The sequence below is a fragment of the Benincasa hispida genome, chromosome 4, assembly GCF_027475165.1.
Source record: "Benincasa hispida cultivar pf3 chromosome 4, pf3_genome.v1.1, whole genome shotgun sequence".
NCBI lineage: Eukaryota > Viridiplantae > Streptophyta > Magnoliopsida > Cucurbitales > Cucurbitaceae > Benincasa > Benincasa hispida.
This window is the reverse complement of record NC_143481.1, coordinates 34,530,427-34,540,250: the sequence shown is the minus strand read 5'-3', so window position 1 is coordinate 34,540,250 and position 9,824 is coordinate 34,530,427. Positions and strand designations below refer to the sequence as shown.

Below are 9,824 nucleotides of genomic sequence, written 5' to 3'. Positions count from 1 at the left end.
CCACTTGAAGAACACTTTCTTCAACTTAAATTTTCAATAAAAATTCAACTGATGCATGCCTCAATTCCACTTCCATCTTCTCTATTTATTGCAAGACATTCATGCAAAGAAGAAAGCTACATGAGATGCAACTCATGCTTGAAGTATTGAAGCAAGAGCCAGTTGGATTATTGTGAGCAAATTGAAGGTGTTAGTGGATAAATCCAACTTTTTTCTTTTCTTGTGTTTTCCCAATTTTGATTTCTAAAATGATTTCTAAAATCAATTTTTTTCAAAACTGAAAAACATTTATTAATTTTGTAAAATTAAATTCATAAATTAATTTTATAACAAAATTAATAATAAATAATTAATTAAACAATTTAATTAATTTAATATCAAATATTAAATTAATTTTACAAAAATTCCACCTTCATGAATTTAATATTTAAATATCAATTAAATTCTCCAATTCTGTTTAATTCTAAAATTAAACATGTAATTATATCTCATATAATTACTCATTCCTTTAATTCAAATTTGAACGTTTCAAATTAACTTATCACGTTACTCTAAAGCTAGTAGGGGGACTTTGTGGACCTACAGATCATAGGCTTTGACGATCCAAGATTAATTGGCTCAACTCTTTAAATCGAATTAATCCTTATTCGTTAACTAATGGGTCACTCCACTAAAGCCCATAGCTGCACTCCCCTCACTGTAGATATATTCTGTCCACTCGATATAACCATAAGTTAACCCTTCACAGGTTGTTCGTAATAATGACTGGGTCAAACGTCTGTTTTACCCTTGAGATTACATCTTGTTTCTTAGGTTCCTACTGATTCTCTAATGAACAATTGGTTTATGATCCAGTCACTAAACTAGATTCCTCTCAGCCTAGTGAGAGGCTGGGGTCCCTTGTTCAAGACCTGGATTCAGTACTTAAAAGAACAACCTTTCTCCTATCCCTAAATCGGGTAGGGCGTGAATTCTATCTTGCACCCTATGTCCCCAACTATCTACCCAGTCTTACCCCTGAAATGGAAAACTTATTGAGCCAACTCTCACCTATGCAAATCTAAGGATAATTCTAAATAAACAGGTATTCATAGTTAGCTCAGGATTAAGATCGAGTTACCTAGGTCATCTAAGTGAAATAGTCAGTCTTATACACTAAACAATGTTATAAAGTAAGAGTGACTTATTTCTTAACCCAGTCTTATGCAAACTCATTGTATATGACACCCTCACTCCTCATGTCAGTACATGAATGAATCTGGATCATTTCATTTATAGTATCTTTACAACAACTTGTAACAACTACAGAGTAGGCCGTATCCAATAGTATTACCAGAATAAGGTACCCAAACTTAATCATGTACTATAGACCGTTTTGGCTATTTACTCGAACTTGATCCATCTCTATGTCTCTACATAAAGTTCAAGTATTCATATAATAGCCATGGATCTTAGTTTATTGGATTTAGACTTTTACTATGAAATTTATAGAATCAACAATAAGTTTATTGACTATAGAATATGTTTATCTTTTTGTAAACTACGAGTTTTAGGACATAAAGCCCAACACTCACGCGGTCCTGTGACGATGGATGCAATGGATGGTTGGGTTTGGGTTTTAGCACTGCCATTTTTTCTTATCATGCGGTGAAGATGATCATGACAGTGTGGGCTCAAATAGAAAGACCACTGTGAGCTGTTCGAGCAACGCAGGGCCAATGGAGGTGGATGAGCGAATTTCCGGTGGAGAAATGATCGACATGAAATTTGAGATGGCTGATGGATGGCTAACTCGATGCTTTAAATTTGTAAATGAACAGATTGATTGGGAGTTCTATGGTGGATTTGATAAAGGTAGAGGGTGGACAAATGAAATCGAAAGCCGATTCCGACATGGTTAGATTAGGAAGGTGAAGGGTTTGTGGGATTAGGGTCACGATTGGCACTAGAGAGGGAAGAGAAAGTGTTTTCTTGTTGAGCTATAGATGCTGGTTGGTGAAAGCGGGGAGAATAGAAAGAAATTTTTGACTTAAGGTTGTTGAAAGTAATATATTTGGCCAGAAAACTCAAAGAAAATTGAGAACTGGGTTTTATGTCCTAAAACTCATGCTTTGTAAACAATAAACTTATTTCTGAAAATTCAATAAGTTGTTATTGAATATATGAATTGCTTATTTCGTTTTAGAAATAAATCCAATAAAAAGATCCATGACTATTACATGAGTACTTGAACTTTATGTGGAGACATAAAAGTTGATCAGGTTCGAGTAAATAGTCAAAATGGTCTATAGTATATGAATAAGGTTGGGTGCCTTATTCTAGTAACACTATAGGATGCGGTCCACTCTGTAGTTGTACAAAGAGTTGTAAAGTGCTACAGACGAAGTGATCCTGATCCGTACATGTAATGATATGAGGAGTGAGGGTGTCCTGTGTAAAGAGTTTACGCAAGATCGGACCATGAAATAAGTCACTCCTACTTTATAACACTGTTTACTATTTAAGACTGATTATTTTATAGCGATGTCCTAGGTAACTTAACCTGAATCTTGAGCTAACTATGAACTCCTGTTTATTCGAGATTATCCTTAGATTTACATAGGTGAGGGTTGGCTCAATAGCGCCGACTCAATAAGCCTTTCATTTAATGGGTAAGATCGGGTAGATAGCTGGGGACATAGGGTGCAAGATGGAATTCACTTCTACCCGCTTTCAGGGATATTAGAGAGGTTGTTCCCTTAAGTGCTGACTCTGGGTCTTGAACAAGGGACCCCACCCACTCATTGGCCCGGGAGGGGCTCGATTTGATGATCGAATCATAAACCAATTGTTCATTAGAGGATCAGTGGGAGTTAAGGAACAAGAGGTAATCTCGGGAGTAAAACAACCATTTTACCCAAACGTTATTAAGAACAACCTGTGAAAGGTTAACTTACTAATCATGGTTATATCAAGTGAACACAATATATCTACAGTGAGGGGAGTGCAACTCTGGGCATTAGTGGAGTAACCCAGTAGTTAACGAATGAGGGTTAATTCGGAATAAAGAGTTTAGCTGATTAATCTTGGATCGTTGGAACCCATGATCTCTAGGTCCACTAGGTTCCCCTACTAGCTCACAAATAGATTAGCCTTAGAGTAGCGTGATAATTTGATTTGAAATGTTCAAATTAGAATTAAGGGAATTAGTAATTATATGTGATATAATTACACGTTTGATTTTGGAATTAAAACGAAATTAGAGAATCAATTAATATTTAAATATGATTTAAATATTAAATTCATGAATAGGGATTCATGAAGGTAGAATAGATGTTAAATTAGTTTAATATATGATATTAAATTAATTGAATTAATTAAATTATTTAATTAATTATTAATTATTAATTATATAGAAAAAATTAATTTTGAATTGGTTTTTGTAAAATTAATAAAATTTCAATTTTAATCATTAGAATTAAAACTGAAAAGAATTTATATTTTGAAAATATAAATTGAAAAGAAAAATTGAAATTGGAAAACTCCAAAGAGTTGGATTTTTCCACTAACATTCCAAGCACTCATAATTCCACCATTCTTCAGCTCAAATTTTCAAACTAGGAGATGCAATCCATACATGGTTTCTCTTCGCATGAATGTCATGCAATATACACTTCATTTCTGATTGGAAGTAGGCCATGCAAACTCAGAAATTTGGCTGAGATTTGAAGTTGGGAGAAGTGTTCTTCCAAGTGAAAAACCAAAAATCTACTCTCCATTTTTCTCTCAATTCACACTTGTTTTGAGTCCCACAACTCAATCTAAGACACTAAGAGAATAGTAGAGAAGACCTTGTGGTGGTTCACATCCAAAGGAAGGGAGAATAACAGTTGGAATTCGAGATTCAAGAGGATCTTCAAAGGTTAGTAATGAATTTAAAGCAAAAATTAATGAATTGGAATGCTTAATGATCCTATTTTCTTCTGTTACATGTTTCTTAAGTCTAACACCACTTTTAACAATGAAATGAGTAGACGGCTTTTTCATAAGTAACTCAGTGCATGTGTGTGGAGGTTCTGTATTTTGTTTTTGGAGGAATGGAAAAAATGAAAATTGATGTTAAAATGTAGACAACTAATAGAAAGTGAAATATGATAATTTTTTTATTCTTTTCTTTTTTTACCCAACTAGCCACTAAACACAAATATAAAATAATATAATAATATATCTTCTTAACAGTCATTTTCTTTTAAAATTCAACAAAAATTCAAAAGTCCACCATGTGTCGCTTCTCAATTTCCCCAAGTGGCACCTTTTAATTTGACCAATTTGATGGGAAAAAATCTACCACATTATCAGGTTGAGATTTTTTCGTTAAGCTTGTTTCAGTTATATTTTCTTCATTTGAGCTCCAATTTGAGTGATTCAAATTGTATTGGAATCGTTATTTCAAGCTACACCCAATGAACACTTTAAAGCACTCTATTTGTTAATAAAGTTATTCAAATTTGTTGTCATCAAAATATTAAATAATTAATCAATCTCAATTAATTAATTTGAGATTAATGGCCAAAAAGCAACACACAATAATGATAAGAAGATACTTTTGTCACAATCAAGAAATTAAAAAAAAATGACAATCAAGGAATTTCAAGGGTACTAGAAAAACAATAAAAATGTCTAGTAAAAACTACTACATAACTAAGAGTCGTCGACAATAACAAATGGACTTAACAACATTGATTAAAATAGAGATCATATGTATAAAATAAAATTATCTTTTAAGATATTTTTATATAATTTTAAATTTTGAACTTTCTCTTTTAATTTTAATAAATTTCTTCTCACTAGTTCTAAAAATTTAATTAAATAATAAATAATTACAACTCCATTATTATATTTAGTTTTTTAAAGAATTTTTTTCTAAAATTATTCATGTTTACAATGGGTCACTTGTTTTTGTTTAGTTTTTCACCCACAAAACTATTTTATCCAAGATAGACATTTGTGGAATAACCTTTGATCAGGTAGAGCGAAAGGTACGACATGTTTGACAAGTAGTATACTTAGTTATGCTTATTTGGAGCAAAGGAGAAAACTAATTATAGGAGAAATTGAGTGGTGTTGGATTTCTATATTTCAATATAAATACTTTGAATTGTAATTGAAACATATACAAACATTTTCTTCCAAAACAAAACTATATAAGAAATCGGGTAGAAAAGAAAAAATATAAACATTGAGAAGAAGAACAAGATGCGTACAACATTGAACTTTGTGGCTCTATCATTCATATTGTTTTCTTTTTCTAGAGGGTAATCTCAATCTAGTGATGATGTTTTAGATGTGATAATGTATGGTACTGCACCTAATGCTGAAATATCTCAGGTAAATTATGATTTTTTATTATCATTGATTGAGAAAAAAAACATATAGTGGCATCAATCATATTTATTAATATAATTTAAAAATTAAATAAGCACTAACAAATGCATGAAAGGAAGCTTGTGCATCAACAAACCAGAATAAAGTAATTACTTCAAAAAAAACTTACTAAGTTAGTGCAGTTCAGTTGGTGGGCCCTTGCAAAAGCCCCATCGAAATTCAACTTCAAGGAACATTGCAGGTGCCACTGGATCTAACAGGAGACGGATGGATTAGTTTCAGATATATCAATTACTTAACGTTAATAGGTGGCGGTGATTTAGATGGGCAAGGAAAAGTGGCGTTGGAGAAAAATGATTGCCATAAAACCCAAAGTGTGATCGAATTCCCATGGTAAGCACAATTTAATCAGACAAAAATGTTTAGTACTGTTGGCCCATATATTATTTATTGTTACACTTTTAACTGTCAAACTAACATTTACATTTACTCTTTTTTAAGTAAATATACATAAGAATAATAATTTATTCTATTTAAAAAATGCAGAGTTTGAAGTTAAGCTTTATCACAAATTCGACTGATATAACATCTAAAGATAGCAAGAGCTTTCATGTCAATACATTGGATTGTAAGAACCTCACCATCCAACATTTCACCATAAGTGCACCAGGAAATAGTATTAATATTGATGGAATTCACATTGGTCGATCTGTTGGGATTAATGTCCTTAATACAGATATTGGTATTGGAGATGATTGTATCTCACTTGGGGATGGAAGTAAGCAAGTAACAATTACTAATGTGACATGTGGGTCTGGACATGGTATAAGTGTAAGAAGCCTAAGAAGATACAGTGCTGAAGAACCTGTAGAGGGTATCATAGTTAAGAATTGTACATTGATGAATACATCGAGTGCCGTTAGAATTAAACATGGCCAGCTTCTCCTGCTGCTGGAACCACTTCTAATATGCACTATGAAGATATAATTATGGTCAATATCAGCAATCCAATTATCATAGATTAGGAATACTGTCCACACAACCTATGTAATAAACAGGTACGAAAGTTATAACTTCTTTTTAATTTAATTTTTAATACTTAAATTAAGTGACAAAATCATGTCCTATGTTCTTGCCTTTCAGAGTCCATCAAAAGTCAAGATTAGTAAGGTCAGTTTCAAGAATGTTAGAGGTACTTCAGATAATACACTCGTAGTGAAACTTGTTTGTAGTTCTGAGTTTCCATGTGAAGATGTAGAGCTAGCTGGACCTCACATATAGCAGAAGGGAAGGCCCAAGTACATCTCAATGTTGAAATGTGAAGTCCACCATTTCTGGGAAACAAAATCCTTCGACTTGTTCTCTTTCTCTTAATGCATCTCCATTAGCTTAAGCTATTTTTTAAGAGATGACTATTTGATGGAAAAAAATTATAATTACTTTGTGATATTCCAAATCAACCAGTTTAGACGACACAAATTACTTTTGTAATTGCATAAAACTTTAGTACCCAAATTCTAATAGAATTAATTTGTGGTGACCAAATATTTTTTCTTTGTTGTTTTAAAAAAACAAAGAAATGTATCCTTAGGACTAAATAATATATTATTTTGATTAATTGATTAATCCACAAATGTCTTCTTTATGAACATTTTTTTTATATTACGTGAATGCATGATGCTACATCTTGTGTACTATCCATTGTACTTTTATCTATCTTAATGTATATACTTTCAGTTTTTCTATTTATTAAAAAATGCATTGCTTTATTAATAGTTCTTTATTTAGTAAGGTAAGTTAAAGTATCTTTAAAATCATATGTGGCCCAAGAGAAATTTGATTTGTGATGGATCATAAAATTACTATTCAATAATTAAAGAGAATCAAAGATAGTTATGGCATAAATTGTTATAGTAGAGATAAAAGAATTCTTGTGGATCAATATGCATGTAACCGTGCGTAAGACTACAGCACTTGATCTATAGTACAATGACCTTAATTTAATGAATGTATATTAATTGAATAATGAGTTCAAAAAATTTGTACAAGTAAAGGTAATATTTAGATCATAAGGTCCCATTGCTAGATCTTAAGGACTCTATAAGACATTTTGTTGGAAGAGAAATAAAATAAAAGTTGGAAATCTCAAATTAATATTTAATATATTGTATTTATGAAATCTGAATGAAATTCTGTATAAGTTAAAAATATTTATAATTTTTGTTATTTGTATTATCCCATTACCCATATTATTAAAAATAAAAGGTTATTTATATAATCTGAATAATATTTGAATTGTTGGGGTTGATGCCCTAAACCTCATGGTCTTGTAGTTTATAAACTATATTTGTACAAACATATTATTTATTTAATAAAATAAGTGTTAATTTATTTGACATTTAGTTGCATTAACCCAAAATTTAAAAACTAAGATCCAAGGTTATTAGATGAAGCTTAAACATGTGTGTGGAGACGTATAGATGTATCATGTTTAAGTAATAAATTGAATGGTTTGTAGTAGATGGATAAGAATAGGTACCTTATTCTGGTGACACTACAAACATAAATTGTTTTGTAATTATTTCAATCGTTGTAAAGTGTTACAAATGATCTGATCCATATTATTCATTGAAGATGTGTGTGTGTGTGTGCTGGGGGGGGGGGGGGTATTCTATATAAAAAGTTTGTATAAAACCAAACCATGAAATGAATAGTCTCTCTTTAGAACACCATTGCTAGAAGAAACTTTCACTTCACTGGAATGACCATAGATGATTTGACCTTAATCCGAAGTGAGTTGTGAACTCCTACCTATGAGGGCGATCCTTTGATTTACATGAGCGAGAGTTCCCAGATTTTTTGAATCAATATGCCTACCATTTTGGAGATTAGTTTGATTGGAGAGTTGGGAACTGATGACATGCAGAAATGCATGTCATGTTAGGCCTTTTATTTAGAATTATGAGGGCTGTTAAGCAGAATATGCGACAATTATGTGAGGAATTCATGAGAAAATGAGCTTGCGGTATTTAGCATTAAGAATCTCGGCTAACCCATTATTATGCGTTATTATGCATTGAATTGTCTATTTTTGTAGCTAACGTAGAAAGTGGACGCACACGCGGAAGCCGGACTACCGCATGCAGAGAAAATCTCCATCGCAAAGGCGAATGCATTCGATCAACGCATGGATGTTGCGATAATCAGCCGCATGCGTCCATCACATAGGAGTTGCGATCGTCGAGTGATTGCGGTCATCATGTAGACGATGCGGTATTAAGCGAATGCGGTCACTGGATGATTGCGACTACACGATAATGCATAATAGAGGGATCAACGCAAGGTTAGTGGAATGAACGCATCAGCACATATCTCGAGGAAATCAAAAGATAATGTTGACATCTCACCTACCACGCCGTTAGCAGTAGAGATTCAGAAAAGGACTAACGTGCTGAAAATGTCAGAATCAGAGCAGTCCATTAATGATGTCGGCGATCCAAGCTTTATATAAAGAAGCCAATGAGCAGAATTTCAACTTATCCAGGGTTTTCCCTGCGATCCAGACTAATACGTGAGAAGAAAGCTTGGGAGTTCTTCATTTCCATCATCCATTTCAAGTGATGACCGGAGCCTTCGACCGGAGTTAGATCTTGAGAGAGTCAGCTCCACCGCCCTTCCATGGTACCACTGACAGCCTTGACGCACATCCACTGGAAGCAAGTCAAATATTGAAATTCTTAAGTTTATTTTGTGCAAACCTTTGCTCAAATGTTTATTACTGCATTCCTGTGAGTTTGTTTTTAGCTTTGCGGTGAGAACGCTGCCAACCTTTAAGTTTGGGGGTGGCAGCGGTCTTGAAGAATTGCGTTCATTGCATTGCGATCATTTGAAAAAAAAAAAGTGAAGAGAATTTTTTAGAATAATAACTCCACTGTCAACGCAATGGAGAAACCCATGTTGATAAGAGTTAAGTTATGAAAGACACTTACCCGTAGTTGGATGTCCGCATGACACATGTGGGGGCAAGCCAAAACGAAGGTAAGTCGCCAGGATCAATGCATAAGCGCAACTCCTCTGTCGGCGCAAGCCAAATAAAGCAAGACAAGAGTTGAGTTGAATATGGAATGCAACCGAAGTTGGATGCCCGCATGACACACGTGGGGATAAGTCAAAACGAAGAGCGTAACCAGGTTCGACGCTGCATTCGAATAAGTAATGGCAAATTTTTGTAGTGTTTTGAACGAACGCATTCTCAAAAGTTAAATGCAAAGTTGCGGAGAATGAATAAAAAGTTTTTGAACGCATGGGTGTTGCGGTAATCTCCATCGCAAAGGCAAACGCATGCAGAGAAAATCTCCATCGCAAAGGAAAACGCATTCGATCAACGCATGGGTGTTGCGGTAATCAGCTGCATGCGTCCATCGCATAAGAGTTGCAATAGTCGAGCGATTGCAGTCATC

General features: G+C 33.4%; 1 pseudogene; it reads left to right on the top strand.

Annotated features, from left to right (window-relative positions):
• The first annotated feature begins 1,718 nt into the window (after positions 1-1,718).
• LOC120076174 (exopolygalacturonase-like) lies at positions 1,719-6,757 on the top strand (annotated as a pseudogene).
• The last annotated feature ends 3,067 nt before the right edge of the window (positions 6,758-9,824 follow it).